General features: G+C 41.6%; 1 long non-coding RNA gene across 2 annotated transcripts in view; it reads right to left on the minus strand.

Annotated features, from left to right (window-relative positions):
- Positions 1-23,420, minus strand: part of LOC137861711 (uncharacterized) — a 34,451-nt gene that overhangs the window by 2,463 nt on the left and 8,568 nt on the right. Inside the window, exons 1-5 of one of the 2 annotated variants that reach the window (XR_011099790.1) lie at positions 8,927-9,530; positions 4,775-4,975; positions 3,552-3,734; positions 1,562-1,754; positions 209-358 (exon numbers count right to left, since the gene is read on the minus strand). This is a non-coding gene — a long non-coding RNA (uncharacterized lncRNA). Of the gene's footprint in view, positions 1-208; positions 359-1,561; positions 1,755-3,551; positions 3,735-4,774; positions 4,976-8,926; positions 9,531-23,420 lie in introns of those variants that run through there. The other variant, XR_011099789.1, reaches the window with a different exon arrangement.

The following is a 23,420-nucleotide window of genomic DNA, read 5'->3' on the forward strand; positions in this document are numbered from 1 at the left end:
GAACACTTCCTTTTCAAGATTCCTATTATTTCTTGGAGTATTCCAGAAGAGTAGTATTATCCTGGGCTATGAACCTGCATAGCATTAAACACTAGGACCCTGGTTTCAATGAATTCTCTCAAATTTCTTGCTAAGTCACAGTCACAATGAATCAACGGCCATCTTTCTGATAGGATCAAATATATATATGTTTTTTAATATATTTTACCTTTTGTAGCTCTCCGCCTATTTCTTGCCTCCAGCTTCACGGCACAGATGGTCACATTTACCATGTACACAGTGGTCCTGTGAGGATCTGTCAGGCTGAAGGATCGGCAGCACTGGTATCTTGTCTCCAACTATGTCCAGAAGTTGATGCCTGGGAAAGATTTTAAGCATGAGTTTTTTCCTGTTTTCTGCATACTTCTATTTAGTAGGCATCTTTTCAATTAAGCTGCTTAGTCTCCCAACCCTGTGGATGATCTTTCCCCCAGTGACTCAAGCCAAATATTCACAAGCAGCTACTCCAAGTGCAATGCCACCCTCTCCTCAAAGGAGGCCTGCCTACAGCTCAGCCACACTGGCTTTTGTGAAGTACAAGTGACTTCATATTTGGAAGTGAAGCTTACTGGTGGGTTTCACACAATGACTACTTGGGCAATTTTTTTCTTTTGCATAGTCAAAATGGGAAGTTACAAACACCACAATTATTTTAAGGAAGACAGCCTGTGCTTTGAAACAGATGTACTACACATCTATAAGGCCTTCAAATGCACACTATTTTCTCACAACTTCAAGAAATTCATTCAAAATGAGCAATTCATGCCCTCCTTGAAGAAAAAAAAAGCACAGAGACTGTCCAGCTCATGAAGTGTTTAAACAGTACATCATCACGTGGGTGACACAAATATAGTCAATAAAATCTAGGACATATTCTTAATGCAGCAAGTGTTTATGCCAGCCCATAACCAGCCTGGTTGAAAAGAAAAGCATAGTTAAAAATACTAACTGCCCCTTGCGGGCCTCCTTGCAGGAAACACATGCTGGAAAATGAATATACATTCACTGCAGGAAGAGTATGAGTCAGGACCCAGCTCCCAGAGGGAAGCACCACAGAACTCTGCAGTGGCATGTCTCCCTGGCGTGGCATCTGAGCCACAGGGCAATGTGTAACTGGAAACTTGCATGATGCATGGCAGCTCATCTGCTGGCATGCAGATTATTCAGGAGGTCTTTGCTAGCCTTGCATTTCACCTTAACAGCCATCCCTGCAGGGGAAGGTCTGCAGCTTTCAATTTGCAGCTATAAAGGCGAAGAAGGATTTGCCAAGTCTCCCAAAACTGAACTAAAGACACTGGCTACCGCTTGGAACAATGAGGAATACATGAGCTAGACTAGTGAGTCCTCAGCACAGCTCCCTGATACTCGTTTAGTCCCCCTAATGCATAGACCAAGGAATAAGTGAAGACTAAGTGAGAATGAGTGAGTGAGGCTGGGACAAGACTTCAAGTGCAACACCACCTTCCTTCCACAAGGCCCAAAAGCAGAGCTTAAAAAAAAAAAGCTTATATATGTGTAATACCTTAAATATTCCCTTGGGTGTGGCATTGAGGAAGCTGGAATTGCAGGCTCATTCCCACCGCTACAGCATTTTCTAAGTGGCCCAGTCGGACAGGTACCAGCAAAGTCAGCTGCTCACATTTAGTGCTGCAGGTTTCTTTTTGAGACTCCAGCTGGCTGGATCATAGCTGCCCATACCTTTACCTTCACACCAGCTAAGAGGAGCAAAAAAATATAAGAGGTTAGCAAACCAAGAAAGATGAGGAACTAGGGCTGCGCTAAAAGTGATGCAAACAATCTTTGGATCACTGCAGTTTGCACACATTTTTGGCAGGCATGTCTTCTTGCAAAGGCAACATCTATGGGGTGCTGTTTTTTTTACTATAACATTCTCATTTCAATCATCAATTTGTTTACATTAAACATTGGAACATGCCAACAGATGATACCTTCACTTATGAAATTCATTTAAAAGCAAAGGACAGTATTCTGTAATTACAGCTAATTTCCCATCCAGAAGTTTGGACATTGTTACTCTGAACGCAATTCAGGGTGGCAGCAATCTGCAAGCTTCTTGCTGCCCTACTTGAAGCCTTGCTGAAATGTACTGCAATGTGCTAAATTTCGCTGACTGTCAGACTGTGATCCCAGCTGGTGTTACAGCCTCATGCTTGGGAACCACCCATACTTCCTCCCTTAAAGTTTCTTATCTATTCAGAAAGATATGGAAAAAGTCAGCAAGACCTGCTGGATGTTGAGAAGGATACATCAGCCTTCTCTGAGTGCCCAAGCTAAACATAGAAATGTCACCCATTAAGCAGACAGCATTTGCTTCTGGAAGAAATTGCAGGCTATCCCTCAACGACCATCCCTGGACGCATCAGCACCAGACAGCTGAATTGCATATTTTTAAAGCTATGGAGTTAACCGCAATTTTTTGGTAAAACTCCAGAAGACCAGAAATATTTTCCTCTTGTTTAAAATTAAGATTCTACCAAGTGCTCACCCAGTCTTCACTTAACACTGAGACGGCAAAAAAAATTTTTTTAAGTTGCCATATTATTTTTTAGGAGCACATAATCAGAACTGGCATGTTCTGCTGTACCTGCATTTTTCTTGTGCTGTCAGTTTCTGTCCCATCAGAAGAAAATACTCAACCTCAGCTAGCATACATCACTGCATTCACACACAGCATAGGAGAAGTACAAGCTGAAAACTGTTTAAAAGCTAAGAAACCACATGGAAAGCTATTCATCCAGAAATGATAAAATAAGTGTCTATCTAGAAATACATTTAATACCAAACTCAGAGGTTTGTGTCATGGATGAGAAGAATCTGCAAAAATCCACATTTGTAGGTGCACATCTGGTGAAGTCATCACCTCAGAGAAAAAGTACTGCATTAGTTAGTGATGATTCCAGTGGCTAACTGGACTATCAAAAAAAATCAAAAAAAAAAAAAAAGGCACATGAAACTATTGCAAGAACATTAAAGCCAACTAATCAGTTAATTACTGGCTGCTCTGGTGCAAATGCAGAGGCACTCCTCAGTGCTTCCAGGTACAGCAAGGAAACAGTGACACACACACAGCTCTCAGCTGGTACAGGTGGATGTGACTCTGATAAAAGCAAAGAGCTCTGCTGGTTCAAGCCAAACCAGTGTCTCTTGTCCCACCGAAGATAGGGCATTAGGGTAGATTAATACAAAAAAATTATTCCTTGTGTCCTTTTCCACCTCAAACCTGCAGCTGAAAGCTTCAGGCATTAAATGCAGAAATAAAGGAAGTAATAAAGCAAAAATTTTGCTCTGTGAAGGTCAGCTGTTGCATGACTCAGGTCTCACCTTAGTGCCTTTTCCTGAAGTCCGCAACATTCACACACTATGTATAAGGATAGATGCAGCAAAGGAATAGGGAAGAAAAAAAACAGCATGTATGGCTGGTTTCAACAATAGGGAGAGAGCAACAAGAATTACCTGTGATACCTGCAAGGCATGCATTTAACTGCACTTACCTCTACAAGTGGACACAGATCCTGGGAAAAAAAAAAATAAAAATCCACTAAGCTTCTATAATGGCATGAGGTAGAAAAGGGCACTGGTGTCCTACAGCAAGAGATGCTGACGGTCTTCCAAAACAATGACAGTGGCAGCACTCCTCCACGCCTGGCTATGTTTTTCCTTTTTCTCACTTCTCCCTACAGCAGAAAAAGAACAGGAAAAAAGAAAAAGAAAAAAAAAAAAAAGAGAGAGACATCAAAGCTTCCTGCATTATTCACTTCCCATTTCTCAACAGTGCATTTACCAAAAAGGGAAAAGAGGAAGGTGGCACCCTGCTGGAGACAGGACTCTGGCACTTGCCAACGGTCACTGTCACGTGTGGATCCTTTTTATCAAAATGGCAAGTCTCAGTTCAACAAACAGTATGCTAACTTTAGACACATCCTATTGTTTCTAGCAGTCATATCATTTCAAATAGATCCCTTGCTGTCTAGATTCCCAGCCTATAAAAGCTATACCTGCTATTTCTTTGGCTCCTTGTTATTCTGTCACCCCAGATACCACACTTAATAGTCAAAGTGACAGACTCTCAGCTGTAGTAAGAGCCGCCTTCAGTTGGTTATAAGTGGTTATTTTATTCTCTATTAATATCTATATATATAGAGATAGATATATATAGAGATATGTAATTTGCAACCTTTTTAAAAACAAACAACCAACAAAAAACACATACTTTTCCTGCTATCAGCTGGTAGCCTCTCTCTTATCCACAGCACATTTTCCAAGCTCTGGATCAAAAGCTAGAAAACCTGTTTTAACAATGAGCATGTTTACGGTCAGGTAATATGCAATTGGCCAATTATTTTCCAAAAGCACTGTCAGAATGGGAAAAAAATAACAAGAATGTCTAAATGGAAGAGCTCGTGAATGCCTCTGAAACAAAGTGAGGGTCCTTAAAGGATGCACAACTGCATCTTCTTAACTGAATCAAAAAGAAGGAAGCTGGAGGAAAATATAAGTTTCTTTTAAATGTTTCTCATTTTGTCCTGTAAGACAGCAGAAAATGTGCTAAATCAACTGCTCTGGCAACTGCCAGACAATGCTTTGATAAAGCATGCTAGATTTCATGATGTAACCTTTGGTTTGAATTTTTTTTTTATTTTTCATTAATCATAACATCCTCAGAGCTGAAATCATTTCGCTGATAAGCTGGAAGATAATACGAAGATGCACATACCGCACTGCGGTGAGTAATTTCCATATGCTCTTTCCCAAATGTCTTGTGGCTGTTTGTATCCCAGGTCTAAGGATCTCCTGCAGCTGGAACTCACTTGCAGGCTGAGCAGGCACCATCAGGGAGCATGAAGCAGGAGTACCCAAGACTGCTGTTTTCTTTGAGCCAGCACTTCAGCTGCAGCCTTGCATATGAACACGTAGCCTGAAAGAAAAGCAGATTTGTAGAGAGGGTGCTGCAGGGTCTCTGCAATGCTTCCATATTGAACACAAGTGAAGAAGAGGTGAGCAGGACTGTAAATAACATACCAGCTGCTGTCCCTATTAGCAGAGGAAAAGCAAAGCAAGCCATTAAGCTCTTGCTGCAACAGCAAGAACAGCCTCTTAATGCTTCATCCAGCATCTCTGTGGTGCTATCAGTGCACAGTCCTTTGTAGCTGCCTGTGGAAGTAGCAAAGGTTTTGTTTCTTCTAGTAGCACCTCCCACCCCCAATATCCCCAAACCCATATACACGAGCTTACTGCTTATACTACATACTGTATTCAACATACATATAAAACATGAATCCACATGTAGAGGTGTAACTAGGATGAAGGGCTGTAATGTGGAAATACCTTATTTTAGACTGGAATAGGCCATGGTGAGATTCAGTGGCAAAGAGCTACAGGGTATTTTAAATGTATCTGCATGAAGTTCAACCGCATGAAGTTCAATAAGAGCAAGTGCCGGGTCCTGCACCTAGGACGGGGAAACCCTGGCTGCACATACAGACTGGGCGATGAGACGCTGGAGAGCAGCCTAGAAGAGAGGGATCTGGGGGTCGTGGTAGGCAGCAAGTTGAATATGAGCCGGCAGTGTGCCCTGGCAGCCAGGAGGGCCAACCGTGTCCTGGGGTGCATCAAGCACGGCATCGCTAGTAGGTCGAGGGAGGTGATTGTCCCGCTCTACTCTAAGCTGGTGCAGCCTCACCTCGAGTACTGTGTGCAGTTCTGGGCACCACAGTATAAAAAGGACATGAAACTGTTGGAGAGTGTCCAGAGGAGGGCTACGAAGATGGTGAAAGGCCTGGAGGGGAAGACGTACGAGGAAAGGCTGAGGGCACTGGGCCTGTTCAGCCTGGAGAAGAGGAGGCTGAGGGGAGACCTCATCGCAGTCTACAACTTCCTCGTAAGGGGGTGTCGAGAGGCAGGAGACCTTTTCTCCATTAACACCAGTGACAGGACCCGCGGGAACGGGGTTAAGCTGAGGCAGGGGAAGTTTAGGCTTGACATCAGGAGGGGGTTCTTCACAGAGAGAGTGGTTGCACACTGGAACAGGCTCCCCAGGGAAGTGGTCACTGCACCGAGCCTGACTGAATTTAAGAAGAGATTGGACTGTGCACTTAGTCACATGGTCTGAACTTTTGGGTAGACCTGTGCGGTGTCAAGAGTTGGACTTGATGATCCTTAAGGGTCCCTTCCAACTCAGGATATTCTATGATTCTATCCCAACATCATTGTTTGGAGGCAGGAGATAACAACTCTTGCACGTAGGTAAGTACATTTCCTCACGCTTTGTTATCTGGCATTGTACATTTTTCTTACTCCCTCTCCAGCTGAAGTTTACTAAATATCCCATTTTACCAGTGGGGAAATTCTCCCCATCCAAGTTGCAGATATGTGCTCAAGGACAGGCAGCAGAGGAGGCAGGAATGGCACAGGGGCTCTGCCAGGCTACAGCAGACAGCAAGGACCAAACTCCTGCACTGCTTCTGGAGACTGCTTTCAGAGATACCACCATGCAGCCTGCTGCAACAAAACACAGCCTCAAGAGCACAGCAAGAGGCACCCTTCTGTGTGTCCTGGGGTTTGGGTCTCAGATAAAAAAAAATTTGCAGTCAGTTGAGCTAAAAATCAAAGACAGAAGTTGGGAGAGCCAGAGGTGACGTGGCCAGTGGCACAGTTTGAGGAGCAGATGGCCACTGCTCAGCCTCCCACATGGTGCCAAGTGCACTGACTTTGAAGGACATGGGAATGGCACCAGAGGATGTTTTTCCAGTGGAAATATCAAAGTTATTTCAAAACAGATACCCCTGTGGAGCATACTCTATCCTTCCCAGAGCCTCCCTCTGCAGGCGGCAGAGCCAGCCACCCAGTCACCATTGGAAATGGGAGAGCTGCACATCCTGTCTGTCCTCCTTTTCTAACATGGCTGTCTGGAGCCACAGGCTGGCACAAAGCCTTATCAAATCCCCCATGTTGTATAACAGCACCTCTGCTATGTTTCTTGCTTAACAAATTGTGAAGGAAATCAGTAATTGATATCTCAGAGGCAGTGGAAGACACCCTCTTCCCATGCCTGCTGCTGCACGTCTCCATGAACTCCACTAAACTCCAGTGCAGCGAGTCCAGGTTTAGCCGTGCAACTTTTTTTTTTTTTTTTTTTTTTTTTTTAATAGAAGCTTCTGGAAGTCACTAAAAATAAATTTGTTTGGGTTTTCAGACCTAATCCAAACACATTTTTGTTGTCTTTCAAGATGGCACTTCCCCCTTGTCCCTACTTGACAACAGATTTTTCAGTCATTAAGAATGCTCTGCATGCACAGAAATATCTCGGGCTATTTTTCCCATAATCAAAAGAAAACAAATCCCAGAGCAGCCCTGGCAGGCCGCTTCCGGCCAGCTCTGCTGCCCCCCCAGAGACCCATCATACTGCTGCTGACTTCAGAGGGCAAACAAGAAAGTTTGCTTTCAGTATAAAATTAGACACTAAAATGAACCGACTTTTTTTCTTCCCAAAAACCAAACTCTTGCCCAACTACTTTTCCATTAAACATATTACAAGGCAGTAATTTAGATGTGTATGAGTGGCTTGGATTGTATCAGCCAGTATTTATGTTTTTCCCCATTCCCCTCCTGAGTTTTGATGCATTCCTGGCCAACGCTAGAGGTTCACACCACACAGCAACCACTCCGAAGTTGTCGTGATAGAGCTCAAACCCCACTGTCAGCTACCAGGATGCCCTCCGCTACTGCCTGCTTGTTTTCACATGCTTTGTCCAACAAAGTTCCTTTAGAAGGGTGTAAGGTAGGTTCCTTTAAGACCCTACCTAACACCCTCACCTGCTGTGATGTCTGCAAGAGCTCTGCCAATCAGGCTTGGTAGTGCTCAGTGGCTACCACCTGTACCCATCTATTATTCCATCTGAAATCACAACAGTCAACTTCTGAGGGCAAAAAGCTTTCTTTGTTTGTTTAAAATAAATGATTTAAATGATTAATGATTAAAAATTATTATATTAATGATTTTTAAAAAAAGATTAAAATCATTTAAATTATTAAAAATTGATTACATATTTGCAACCGTACAATTACGAGTTTATGAGTAAAAACCACCAAAATCTTCGCTACTGCCAAAATCTCCTTGACCTCACATAATGGCACTTCTGCTACAGGAAGAACCTCTCTACCAATGTCTGACACTGACATGTAAACATCTATCAAAGCCACCCCTAGCAGCAGTAGCGTACCTGCCAGAGATTTACACTGTTAAGTATAAATTATAGAAATTCACAAGCAGTTCACAAGAACTTACCCAACTAGTCTTTTGCTTTCCCTGCCCAGTAGAGATAACATTGGTTAGAAAATTGCTGGCCACTACCTGAAGTGTTGCTGAAAACTTCTGAAACAACGAAGGTAAGCATGAAACGAGGCTGCAAAGCAGTACCACTTGAACATTTATGCAGATTTACAAAAAACATCTGGGAGTCCAAACCAACGCTTTGCTACCCATGTACAGCACCTAGCACAACGGAGACCAGGCACAGCTATGCCTTACAACAACTTCATCCTCTCCAAGCTTGGTCCACCAGCAAGTCCTTCAGCAAAGCCTAGAGCAGCTCTGCAACCAACTTGAGGATCACCAGAAGTCAGGGACCTACCGAAATCGTAGGTGCAGAGACCACTGGGAGCTCCAAAGGGCCTCCAAGCAACATGATCATTTGGAAAGCTCAGGACCAGATATTTTACTTACTTTTTAATCACATACACTCACTCACCCCCTTCAGTGCTCAAATCCAGTCCTCTAAGCAAAAAGCAGCAGCCACACCAGCCAACCACAGCAATCCCAGCCCAGCCCCTGGACTGGAGCAGCTTCTTTGATAGGCTCCATACTTACCTTGACTCCACAGAGATGAAGGTGTCTGCAGCCAGCGATTGATGAGTTCATAAAAATAAAATGTCCTCATTCTTTGATTTTCCATCGTTAAAGAAAAGACACCCAAACAACCTATTGAAGGTGTGTGAAAAAGCAGAAGTTTATCCTTTTGTCCATTCCCCAGCTTACTAAATATTTGTGTACAGGATGCTGCAGAACTCCATACAGCCACCTAGTGCTGAAAAAAATTTCATGTTCCCACTTCTGCGACCATTCTCTGCAGTCCCATAAATACTTGGGACTAAGTGTCCGGAACAAAAGCCAAGTCTCTGCAAAAGTCAAGACTGCACACTTCCACTTATGGGCAGCAGCAAGTCTGAGAACAAAACAGCCGATGAACTGTGCACACAGGAAATGCATTTTTATCCTAATAAATTAAGATTAAGAAGAACACCCTACAAAAGACATGGCTAGTGACCATGGATTCACCAGTGGTCATTTTTTGTGGCACCTCTCCTCTATGCTGCTGGTCTAAGCTGAGTAGCAAGTAAATATGGGTATTTTAAAGGCATCTGAGCTGCCCACCCCACTGCGGGTCCTCAGACCTCCTGCTCTCCAGCCATGTTGCTCTCTTCCCTTCCTAACAGGGCACCTCCAAGATTTGCTTCAGTCAAATCCTTCCTATTTCTCAGCTACTCCTTGCCATCACAGGACCAAGTGCATGTCCTCATATCTAGTCATGGCTATAAAATACCTGTGGTGTGCTTCCTCCACATTACGTGCTCCTATCCTCACATGGCCTTGGCCTTTTCCCATGTGCTGGCACATTGTGCAGCCATGCAATGGAGCAGATCAGGGAATTTATTTGGGTTAACACTAAACCAGCACAGAAAAAAAAAAAAAAAAAAAAAAAAAAGGTTGCATTCAGCCAGATCAATTACCTGATCCAGCTCACCACATAGGGGCTCCAATGCCTGTGCAGGAGAGCGGGGACAGCACTGGTGCAAGCTGGTGGCCTGATGCATTCAGTAAATGACAGCCCAAGACATCACTTCTGCCTCACCCCCGGCCAGAAACAGCAAATGGGGGCCTGAAATATGCCCTGTAACACTTCCAGTGGGGCATAAACCTAGTTAAAAACAGGTTAGTTACCTAACACTTTTCTTTAAAACCATTATTTTTCTGTAGCTTTCAGACTGGATGCCCAGAAGGTTGCAGTTAACCACTTTCAGGAAGTGCCCAGTTTGGATGTCAGTATGGAATGTTCATATTTATTGTTATTTTTTTTTCCCTCCTTAGAATTAAAAAATATTTTGCCATGCAGCGAGCTAACCAGGTCTTGGATTTTATTGCTTGTTCTCTTGCTTATAAAGGAAACTTGAAACAAATTAAAATTATTCTGGCCTCGAACTAAAGGTCAGTGTTGTGGGGAAAGATGACTTGTTTGGAATTCAGTCAGGAAGTTTAATACAAATAATCCAGCTTGAAGTTCTGTGAGAACAAGTCCCAGCCAAAAAAAAAAGTGCTGATAGAACTAATGTAAGTACTAAATCTCTCCTTTCCAAGCATTTTTTCCACTGATAAACCCAGAGGCTTTTGAAGCTGCCATGGGAACAACTTTTTAGCTGAGGTGTGAAAGAGATACTATTCGTACCTTCTGAGATAAAGCTGGGCCTTTGTCAGAAGACTTGAACAGGAACGAGCAAGGGAAGGGATAAAGGTATTGCTGTAAGTTGCCATGCAGATGGACCACGCTGTACAGAGACTCCATTACCTGTTATAAAACATCAGCCTTTTTTTCAGCATAAAGGTTCATGCTAGAAAAAAGGGAGAGCAGCTGATACAATCCAACTGTTGACTTGCACATAAACAACTAACTTGTTATTAAAGGAATGTCATGCAGGTGTACTGATGCCTTCTGTAAAGCAATATTTCCTTCTCTGAGACTCGATCCCAAATTCCATTTGGAAGTGTTCACAACATAGAGAAAGTAGAGAAGGTCTTTAAGATATTCTATTCCCACTAGAAACAGATAATAAAAAACAGATATGAGAAAGAGTAAAAAAGAGTAGATGCTCCACCTTTACATCACTGCCAGCTTTGAAAGGATGTCTTCACAAAGAATGGGAGAGAAAGCATTTGTTTTTTTAGGGTGTGTGCATGTATGTAAATACATAAGAACTTGCATCGTTTAATAAAGCAACAAGGACACAACAGACTGGGAGATACCTTCCTTAACACTCAGAATAAGAGTATGAATTCTTGATTCCTCCCAGGTTTATACCTGCATGCTTGCTCTGACTGAAGCCAGAGGGACTATAAAAGCTTCTGCATCCAAAGATTTAAACCCAGACTTAACCACTCTGTTTTTTTCTGGCTGACCAAAAATCTTCACCAAGAAACAAAAAATCTTTCAACCCTACCTTGTTGTTACAAAGCATTCATTTCCACCAGCAACTGGCTACTTACATCAAACAAGTTGTACTTGGGACTAAAAAAGGGTCATGACCAAACAGCCTGAAACGTTTTCATAACAGTTAAATAATACAGCAAATTCAGAGTGCCACAGTCCAGGATGAAATTGTCCTGTAATAAGACAGGACCATGTATTGACCAAAAAGCCTATACAGGTCTTAAGAGAATTTTTGGGCATTTCCAGAGCTGCTGAACTAGAATAATAATTAATCTCTTTGCAAATCTGTAAGTAAGCTTTAAATTCTGTTTCTGTACCTGAATCTAAAAGGACAACTAGCCAAATACTACTACTACTGGGAAAAAAAATAAATCACTCTTTACATTTGATGGGCAAATATTTTGATAATTTTGCAGGGAAATTTGCCATGGTCTATCTTTCACCACCAAACATATACTTTGTGGATGTTGGAGCAGTGTTATTAGCACAATTCAACAGTCTTTCAAAAGAGGTTCCTGCTGTGTTACCTACACGCTCTATTTCAACCCTTCCTGTACGATTGCAACTCACTGCTGCCCTCTTTACTCCAGTATCAGTTCCAGAGCCTGATAAAAACAGCACCAGGAGACCTCTTCCCACTCAGCGATTCAAATTAAGTATTTGTCCTCTCTTCACAACAAAAGTAACCTGGAGAAAGTTGTATGTTTCATTCAGAAAAAAAAAGAAAAAAAATGTCCCAGTAATTCTGGGGGGTGGGTAAGAAAAAAGAAAAAAAAATGCGCTACTCACTCCCCAAGTGTTCACTTCCAACAAATAACAAGATGTTTTGCCACCCAAGATGTTATAACCAGACCTTAAAACGTGGCTGTTTCCATTTGCCTTTAATGAAACATCAGCAAAAGTATCTATAGGCTCTCTCCTTCTGTATGTCTCTGGGAGGCAGGTGCAGATTTGAGGAAGGTTCACAAAACAGGCTCAGATGTGACCAATTTGTAAATTCCCAGGCAACTATCTGGAGAAAGCTTACTGCTGCCAAAAATGTGCACTTTGGAACGTTGTGGAATGTTTTCTGTGTTTACAGTAATGGTTTCACTTCATTCAGTCCTCATGATAAAGGATCAGACGCATTTCAGAGGAATATTAAGCATTATGGTGCTTAAATGATAGTGTGGTGTCAGTGCTCTCGCTCCAGCTGGCTAACAGAGAGAGGCACCCGCAAGTGTTCTCCCAGAGGAGCTGCAGCATTTTCCTGATGCATTTTAGAGGTTATTTCAGGGAGGAAAAACCCAATTTTCCATTTCCCAGATAAAGTTACATAATAAAGCATAGCCACCAACCAGCCAGCTCTGCCTTGAATAGAAGAGACAGTTTATAAACGTCTTTTGGAAGGAAAGCTCTCCTGAACTGCGTTCATGGAAAAATTTACTACAAGCCACATTTCAGGTCATGCTTTCCTGGTGTTCATATACATTTAAAGCATAATCCACCAGGAGGTAAATAAATGTGTCTGGGTGAGGAGCCTAACCAACTGCTGGAAGGGTGAGTACCTCCCTCTGCGCGACCAGCTCTTAGCAGAACAGGATACAAGAGGAGTTGTTTATCCCCCCTCTAGTTTCAGTTCAGACAAAATCCAACATTTTTTTTTTTTCCCCTATCGTATAGAAAGAAGAAATAACTACCTCATCAATTGCCTCATATCCTCAGATTCCTCTCTAAATTTTACAGCTTGGTTCTGAACCAAAAGCTTAAATGAAACCGTAACAAAGGAATTGGTATAACATAGCCGATAATAACATAGCATGAGAACACACACATTTCTTGAACGACTCCTGCCTCACAGTGTCAGGGGGCAGGAATATTCCTTTCAGTGAACAGAACTAAATTTTTGGTCAAAGAACAAGCCCAAAAGCTGATTTCTTTCAATCACTACAGGTTTAGTCTCTGATGACTGTGTAAAGCATCAGCTTTACAATCTTTACAAGCTTTAGCAATACAGAAATATTAATTTAATTCATGATCAACTTACTCTTTGCCAGATAACTTTCTTGGTATGTCTTTTTTTTCCAGGTTGTCTTGTTTCTCAAACCAGCAAAAATGAAAGGATTCACAAGTGTCATTTTTAATGCTGAACATTAAAGACAAATGTTCCTTTTGGCCAAAACCAAAGAAGTTCCTACAACTCTGCTCTTCACTGGTAATAGAGTCAGACAGTCCATTACTTATTCTGTTTCATGATTTAGTCTACATAAAGTACTGAAAAATAAGAAACAGCAATGTTAACCCAAAAAGTAAGTTTCATCCCAAACCTCTGTTTATATATGCAATGCCAGCAAAGCCCTTTGGCATGACTGCAGCATAGCAGCCACCCAAATTTTGTACTCTAAAGGGAGATAAGCTTTTCCAACATACCTGTCAAGCTTCAGCCAAATTTACAAAAAAGAATACCTACATTTCTGCTTGTATTACACATTTGCGTGTGTATAATACCCATGAGACAGAACAGCATTATCAGAGATGTCTTAAATGTCACCTTATTGCTCAAAGACAACAAAAATAGATGTCATGAACAACCAGATCACCATTTCTGGGCACCAAAGCCTGATACTCATCCTATGAGCAGCAGAAATTGGAAAAGCAATGGTATTTGAAAAAAGCAGATGACCAGCAGATTTTCAGGCTCGTACTGGCCCACCAAGCAATGGTGGCAAACCAGACATCCCTCTGCCTTGGCGTCTGCTATTTATAAGTTGTTATATCAAAAAGCCAGTCCCATGGTGGAGTACTACTACGAGAAACAAGCAGAGGCATGAATTAATGTGTTAGCACTTCGAGATTCCCTTTATGCTTGTCAAACTCTCCTTATTCACTGACTGAGGGTGAAGCTGCCTGTACAAACAGCAGCTCTGCGCAGCACTGTCTCCCTCCCAGTACTGCTGCCTCCTGTTAAAGAGCAACGTGACAGCAGTGACACAGAACAGCTGCCCCCAGAAAGTTTACTCTCGTGGGCCTGCGAGCGCCTACCATCTGCAGCTCCCTGCACAATGTCACATCTACCTTTCATGCCGCTCAGGGCTTTTAAAAGTCTCCAGAGCAGCAGTGGTGGCATGCAAGGGGGAAACAGTAATCCTCCTACCTCCAGATTACTTTAGCAGTTTTGAAGGATTTTTTTTGCCATCTTGGAGGACTAAAATAGGTCAGAAGGCCTGTTTTTCCAAATTATTTACAAAGTCTTTTTGTGGTTATGAGTGATTCATATGGCTCCTGAGGAGTAAAAAATAAATAAATAAAAACCCACAGCCCAAGAAACACTCTCCTCTCCGTGTTCATTTTTTGCTATATCCTCAAGCTCTGGAACGATACAATGGAAGGAAAAGGAATTCAAGTGTATACATAAAGGTCTATATAGCTACAGCTTAAGTATATGAAAACGTAACCCACAAGAATACTGGCTGCATGCTCAAGAGCCAGTAGCATACAACAAGATTTCATTTGCAGAGCTGAACTCTAGATGGATGAGGTTGTAAGAGCTTTAAGAATTTGTGCTCAGGTGCACACCTACTTTTTTTCCTAAATATTTTGTTATGCATTTTGCCACACACTCAAGCCAAAGCAAGCAGCCTTGTGCTGGCCAGAAATATATTTCTGCAAAAGTGAGATGGGCCAACATGACCTTCGTGTCTGGTGTCTGCCACAGGAAGCTTGCTTGCACCTCTCCCAGCACATCTGGCCGCCCTCAGCAGGACCGAAGCCCTATAACTGTGCCCGTGACAGTGACATGCCATACAGGGGCCAGGTGGGAGCCACTGCTGCTTGCACACCCGACTATTCCCAAAGTTCCCTGCCAGCAACAGTCACTGTCAGCTCAGTTACAGGGATCTCCCCACCATAATCCTTCTCTTCCCTTCAGCCATTTGCATGTTGCCTCCCTGTGGACAACTGCTGGCGTTCCTGGCAGTCACTAATGACAAACCTTGTTTCCACCCTGGAGAGCCCCTCTGTCCATACACAAACCTTTGCTGACCTGAACTGTGAATTTGCCACTTGCTTTCTTTGCTTGTAGGGCAGTGATAAGATTGAACTTACACTGTATTATAAATACACTGCATTCACCCATATTTGTAACTGGAAAAATCTTTTTAGAGCAGAAGCATAGCAGTTAATTTCAATTACATGAATAGCTTCTTGGAGAAGCTACATCTTTACATTTCCCACTGTAAAACCCAAAGATTTACTGGAATCCAGGCAGCATTAATGCTACTGTGTCTGCAGACTAGCCAGGTAACATGAAAGGCACTCCCCTCATGAACAAAGCAAAACAGATGTAACTTAGGCAGTGTGATCTGCTCTCGTTAGGGATGAGAATGGATATGAATCCCTCCATCCAAGGCACCTCAATGAAAGCCGTGCAAAACTGTGCTGTTGGACCTTTACGCCTTAACTGCGTGCAGATCTTCTGAAGTCCTTGCTAATGCGCATGGAGCTCAGTGTAAAGCCTATAAAGGTCCTTTAAACTGTCTTTATCTGTAGCTTCAGAGCAATAAGTAGTTTCTGCACATGAACTTCCAAGGTACCTCCAGACTGACCAGCTCACGTGAGGTGGGACAGGCAACATTATGTATCAGAACGGATGCAAGAATGAATCTTAACCTACTAAGCTGTGGCCTTGGGCCAGTGGCAGTACCACACACTTGTTTAAAGACTATCCAGATAATTCAGGAAAGTAATGGTGCTATCATCAGCAGAGAACTGAATCTCTCAGGTACAGCATCATTTGTAATTGAACTAGAATTTGTTATAAGAAGCTGAATAGGCAAATGGTTTATGAACCATCACACGGTTACACTGGGAAAGAGAGCATATGGCCCATAGTTACACACACCCCAAAAAGCACTGCAGCTCCACGAGTAAGTGTATAGAAATCATATAAGTAGTAGCAATTCATAGGAATGAAGCTAAGCTGAAGCTAAGCGTTATATGAAGAGAAATACAAACTCTTTCTCTTAGAAGACCTCTCATACTGTCGCAAGACGTTTTGCCAAGGCTTGCACACATACCAAAAAGACTTCTCCACAATTTGATAATGGCTACATACAAGCTGACACCAAACCTCAGAGCTGGAGAGAGTCAAGAGATGGACAAAAGGACTGAGAGCTGCATTTTGAAACCTGAGCCTTTCTCTAATTACGCAAAACAAGTTTCCAAAGCTGAGATTTCTAAAATAAGTACGGCTCAAAGCACACAGAGACATTTGTTTCCAAGTCTTTTTGTGGATACCATGGATGTCTAGCCTTCTAACATATTTTAAAGTTTTGAAGGGAGACAGTGCCATACAGCAGAGCGGGTTCCCGACAGCTGAACAGATAGCTCATTTGTGCAACTCTGCCTGGAGTGAGGGTGCAAGCACAACACTTAACGCTTCTGCTCCTGCCTGCTCTCACTGTCTTTCTTTGAGCAACTCGCTTAATCCTAAGAAATCTATCCACTGAGCTGAAATAGTGGTATCCATCTGCCAGTATCACAAGAAATAATTTGTTGACGTCTGTGTGCTGTTTTGACTCTGTGGTGATGGACACTAGAGAAACGTTTAGAAACAGATGTCTGTGGAGGGGGAAAAAAAACACACCTGTGAATGTGTAAACATATAATATTTAATACTTTTATAAATCCAACCCTGTATAGCAGAGACCTTCTAGTTAGTAAACATAAGAGATGGTTTCTGAACAAACTGAACTACAACACAAAGTCTGTGTGATTTTTCCTCACAGAATTCAAACACAAGGTCTATACTTTCCACAACAGTATCAAAGCAACGCTTGTGAGACAACCAAGAGGACATTTTGTCCTGGACATCTCTTCCTGAAAACATACCTCTTAAAAGAATAAAGTCAGTCGAGGTGACATAAGGACTGTACTTTAGCAAGCCTCAAAGTTTCTGTGAAGATTAACCAAAGTCAAGATCTCCTTCCCCATTAGCAGAGACCCTCTAATAGCATATGTGAGAATCACACAGCAGATAGTTAAGGAGGAGGGATTTCCGGTATGTCAATACAATTTTAATGTTATTAGGAAATGTTAGAAGCAAGACTCACAGGAAATGTCTGTACACAGCAAAGCCTTGATCCGTATTTCCACAGGGGGGTGGCTTTAGGCACCACCATGCTCCTGCTGCTCCATTCCTAAATACCAGGATTCAGTGAGGAGCGTCTCGTGGAAGTCAAATGACACTACCATTACCTGCAAGCTGTCCCTTCACTATCAGCAAAACATAATGTCACCCCACTTACATCCTTAATCAAGGCTTCAAAACTGGCTGGGTAATAAGTGCATTTACCCTAACTTACAAGTAAGGTACAACTTCAGGCTACTAGAAGTGATTCATCTCAGTGAACCAAAAAATAAGCAAATAGTAAGGGAGTGCCTGGGGTGAACACTTCTGGGCTGCTTATCTGGGACAGTTTTTAGCTACAGTTAGTTGTTGGTACATTTTTGTTATCATTCCACACCACTGTTTTCCTCAGTTAAGGACAGCTGACAAAGTCTTTCAAGGCACAGTTGAGACAAACCACAAATTTATCTTCTGTACAAAATTTGTTGCTATTATTTAACATCTATTTTCCTTATCGTCTGTCTTGCATTAATTCTTGTCCCTTCCATAGCTTCAGGTTCAGTCTATTGGAAAACCGTTAGCACAATAATTCCTATCTCACTCATTTCCCAGCAAGGAGGAAAAACATTTCTTCCTTGAAGTTTCCAGTGGCAGTTACTGGAAGGATTACATGGCTTGCAGGAAAGAAGTACGCTTGCACACAGGCAGAAAAACTACCAAGACTACTCCAGCCAGTAGTTCCCGAAGAGCAGGTGAGCAGCATTTACTCCTACTGAGATCACTCTCAAAACTCTCAAAGCCATCTCTAGATCTACTGATCTGTTCAACTCAACCCTGACCAGAATAAATCAAGGACAGAAAGCCTCTTCTGTGGCAACTACAAAGGTCTTTATCTCGTTGTTTGTTTGTTTGTTTTCTTTTTCTCTGATGCCACAGCACATGGAACACAAGTCCTACAGAGTACAGATATTCTGGCACAAATCCTCTCCACAAACAGGAATGGCCATCAAAATGCACAAAACAGTAGATGCTGGGGACTTCACTGAGAGGTGAGATCCCCATGTTCAAATCTTGCCAAACTTCATTGACCTGGAGTGAAAAATCTCTGCTTTGACTCAGACATTGCATGTACTTGGTTTCTCATATCCCAAGTGCAAGCAATCTTTTTACTACTAGTGCTTCTTCCCCTATCTCACTTGTCCCAGGCATGTTCTGGCACAGTAATACATTTCAATTAGATTTTGTTCAGCCAAGAAATGCCTGACAATCTCTAATCTTAGCATTTATCTGCTCTCCTTATTCCCTGTGGTTGTCCTGTGTGAGAAGTTATTGTCTTGAAAACAAAAGCAAAGAGCAGAATATTTATGACACTTACGAGACTAGCAAATTCATGAGTTGCTGAACATGGGGAATCACTAGATAAAATCCACAATGCACAAAGCAAATCCACAAAATGCACAAGCAAAGTTTGTGCAAAAATCTTTGTTTTAATGCTGGGAAGAGCCTTTTACCGTGGAACTTATCATGAACTAATGGTAACCTCTGAACCAGTGCAGCAGGTATATTTTCTGCACAAAGGGACACTACCAGACACAGACTCACTGTGCCTTCAACACTGTTGATACTTTTTTATCCATGCAAATAAGTACATTGTGTTAAAAATAATAATAATAACACATTCTCTCCATATTTTCCTAAAGTGTAGCTTCTTATGAGCAAATTACTACCTTGCATAAAAACCAGGTGAAACTTTAAGTCTTTTATCCAACTTTCACGTTTACATGACCATTTTCAGGTACTGATACGCCTCCGCTGAAACACTGAAATCACCAAAATTCAAACAGCAGAAAAAAAAATAATACTACATCTGGTAAACAGAGAAACATAACAAGTGGTTACATTTACTGCAGAAGAGTTTGGATATAAGTCTCCCAAACAGCAAAACGTGAAAACACCTTGCATTCAAAGTACAGCTGTTTTGCTTTTCAGTAAGAAATAGACTTTTAAAGCTAAAAATCCTGTTAAACATGTAGGGAAAGGTTTGGCAAGACAGATTGTTTTCCATCATTAGATGAAATTTTGAAAGCTGTTTCCTAGCAGAACATTTCATTGCACATGTTTTGGACACTTTCATCTGACTCTCAAGTCAACTGAGATCACTGCTTGCATCTCTTATGGTTAAAAGAGAAATTGCAGATTTCTGAACATAAAAATAGCTCTCCTTTCCAGAACAAAACCAGGGTTTCAGACGGAAAAAAAAAAGTGCTAAAATAGTTCACAGGAGTGAATGCTTTTTTCTTTTTTTTCTCCCCAAAGAAATAAATCCTTCATATATTTACACTTGCACGGTGGTTTAATTAAATATCAAAAATATCCCTTAAATAAATAAATAAAAATAATAGTTTCTAGAACATTAAAAAACCCACTCTCGATGTTTAAGTGTTCAGTGGGAAGACTCGCAATACCCACTACCTAAGTTAATTTCTACAAACCTACAGGTAGGACTTTATGGTTCACTGCATTCATTCAAGGACAGTATTCTCTTCCCTGAGGACATACTGACGCGTCACAAAAAGAAGAGGACACAGCACGTTTACACTGCAACATAATGGACGTTCATACATCAGTGCATTCCTTGCCCAGCATTGAGTTATTTGGGACAATTCTACAGAGAAAGCCACTGTGTCCCTTAGAAGTTCATTGACTCCCACCACAAAACACATCTCATCTTGGAAATGAATCATGTCTCTGAGAGGAATTGAGTGGCCACAGACTGCTTTGTTGGATTGGAAATCAACAGCAGAGCAGGTAACTCTAATGAAGGGCTCTATCTAATTCCCATTAGAAACAACTACAACAACAACAACCTCTTAAGTACACTGTGTTGGTACTGCTTCAAGGCATGAGAGAAATAAGCTGCTCTTCCAGGGCTAGGAGCCCTCCTGTGTAGGGGTGAAAGCAGCAGCTACTTCCTCACTGACATCCAGGACACTACATGGGATCTCTCCCTGTCCTGGGGGTGGCTTTAACCACAAACCTATCTGAGTAACTCCTAAGTAACAAATTTGCTCAGAGCTTTCAGCAAAGCAATAGAGAGTGCTTGAAACACATTCCCTGTTCAGTGCAAAAAGAATACAGTCATCTTCCAAAAAAAATAAAAAAAAAAAAGTTGAATGAGTTTATCAGAAACTTCCCTAGGATCATGGAGAATCATCTCAAGTTCAAAACTGCAATTTTCCTGGATCTACTGTATTTTCTAGTAGTTATGCCCTATTACGAAATTAGAAAGAAAAGGTGACAGAAACTCAGTTGGTCCAGAGAAAGCAACGACGGAGAAACATTTCCCAGTAATTACTTAATTCCTTTCACATCTTAGGGTATTTTTACCAGCTTTCCTAGTACAGGTTTTAAAGGTTTTTGGTTCAGATCACAGGACATGCAAAGTCTGCACTGTCCAAGCAAGAGCTGCGTTCGAGTTACCAGGGCACTTCAGACAGTGACATTTCTTGCTGTTTTGCAGAACAGGCTGTTCAAGCTCTCCCCTTTGGAAGAAAATACATAGGGAACAGTATCACTAGTAGTTGGAAGACATGGATACTTCTTAAGACTTCAAGCAACACATCAACAATAGAGAATACTTCACACAGAGGAATAATTCACAGGTTTTCTGCCAGATGCAGCTGTACTGGATATTACCAAACTGCACAGGGAGATTCAGCTGAATTGTGAAGGGCCATGAAGTTAGGGCTAAAACTCTAGAGGAAACGCATGATGCTTCAAGGTGCCTCCAGCCAGTGCATGTTATGTGGTAAGCAAAGTGGGATTCTTTGCCCAGAACTTGGATGAGATGAGGAAAGTAAAGAAGAAAAGAAACTGGAGACAATGATTCTCTGCCTGATACTGAGGAATCATCACTGTGGGTTTAGATGGCACTGTGTCACAGCCTGTCTTTTCTCAAAGGACAGCACTTGGGCCAGTTTTTAAAGAAGACCAAGTAACTGGAGCTTTCTTCAACTAAAGACCCTCTTCATCCAGAAAATGAAGTACAAAAAATCTTATAGTTCTCTCTAGAGATCAGTTCTAGGAGAAGTGCAGCCCAAACCATCCATCTCTGGACAAGCACCACAAGCTTATTCCTATTTTTATAGGTCTTTTTCTATGAGATGTTACAAGGGCTACATGCTGCCAAATCAATGGAAGAGGAGGCGCCCTGTTCCTGGGCTACATGACTCAGGCTGCTGAGAACGGCTCACCACACCCCGTGCTCTTCTGGCTGTGAAACACATCTACTCAGATGGGAAGAGTGTTTCAGTGACACCTCATTCTGCTGGCACGCTGCACACAGAATTAACAACAACAGGAGTGGGACATTTCTCAGCGGTTTACAAAACAAACAGGGTAACGAAAAAAAAAAACAACACCAACACACAAATCTATGACTAATGCGATAAAGTGAAAAAGAAATCACACAAACATCTCTGTTTCCATGACAAGGTTTATATATAGCAAAATGGTAAACAGAAAGAGCTGTTGTATTCAAAGTGGAAATTTGAACACAGTGGAAAGACAGCTTTAGTTTACAGTATTCTAATATAAATAAAACTTGTTTCTAGCCATATTGTTACATTATTGATAATCTGCAGTTAATGTTTATCTGTCTCTGTCTCCAAGATGCTAGTTCAGAGAGGTGTATGATGTCTGATATTCACCTTTATAATAACTGAAGGTGATGAAGGGGGTTGAATTCTGACAGCTTTCAGTATAAAAGTCACTTGAAGGAGCTAGGAGGGAAATAACAGAGCATTCATAGCCTCCTCGTCCACCACATGTGCTTTTCCAGATATCAAGGCTAATAACCACCAGAAAGCAGATTTTAAGGCAACTCTTCATACACTGGGGTTCATGACACCAGGTATGGTTGTACAATCACAGAGGGCTTGTTTGAGCCTAACAGAAATCCAGTTAAAGCTAGTATTTTTGCAAGTAGTTGTGTTCATGCTGAACTACAGCTCAAAGAGTAGAATTGCAGTCAGAAGTTTGGGAGCTTCTTGGGAAAACAATGATGGCATCATTCCCATTTGGTACTAGATATGACTTCAGCATTCAGAATTGAAAATGTGTCAAACGAAACAAACACTTACTCAATACCTACCAAAAGCATACAGGTGTTAATCACTACATCCCAATGCATTGAAAAATACTCCAAACATAAACCACAACCATTAAAAAAATGAGAGAAAGAAGGTTGATTAAAGTATTTGCTATCAGTGATCCACCCAACTTTATGAAAAACGAAAGATAACCGTATCTGTAAGCTATTTGTAGACATCAAAGATTTATCAGCAAAGCAATATGATTCATAGCTAACTTAGTAGATTTGTTGAGAGGGCATGGAGGGCAAGAAGATTAAGACAGAAGAGATTATGTTATTTTTCAGCTTTAGTCAGATGGTAGCAGACTATTTCAAACAGTAATGAAGAAAATGAGACTTACATGCACCTTGCAATATTTATGAACAGCTGGGCCCAAATACCTTTCCTTATGCAAACTGGTATGTGAGTATGTAAATCAACACTCATACAAAGAGATCTCCATGTGCACAGCCATTTCCCCATGGAAGATGCTTATTTCTTCAGCCAAACCTGCTTCAATTCAAATCTATAGTACAATTTCTAATGACTTAAGATGAAGCAGGAATAGAAATCTGACCTCTGCAAAAAACATTCTCAAGATTGCTTGCTTTATTTTACGTCAGACCTACGTATGGGACTGTTCATCAGCTTGAAGATCGTTCAGCAATTGAAATAAATTTATGGGAAGCCATTTCTACGATCTTTCCTCAACACATGTTCAGAAAAGCATTCACAAGTGGTTATTCCCTCTAGATTGTACTCCGATTTACATTTCTGGTGCACCCAAAGGCCCTAGAAGCTTTACCAACAGATTCAGAAAACAGAGAGTCCTTTGCATTTGGGATGCATTCAGATTTTATTCCA

The sequence above is a fragment of the Anas acuta genome, chromosome 10 (genome assembly GCF_963932015.1).
Source record: "Anas acuta chromosome 10, bAnaAcu1.1, whole genome shotgun sequence".
Taxonomy (NCBI): domain Eukaryota; kingdom Metazoa; phylum Chordata; class Aves; order Anseriformes; family Anatidae; genus Anas; species Anas acuta.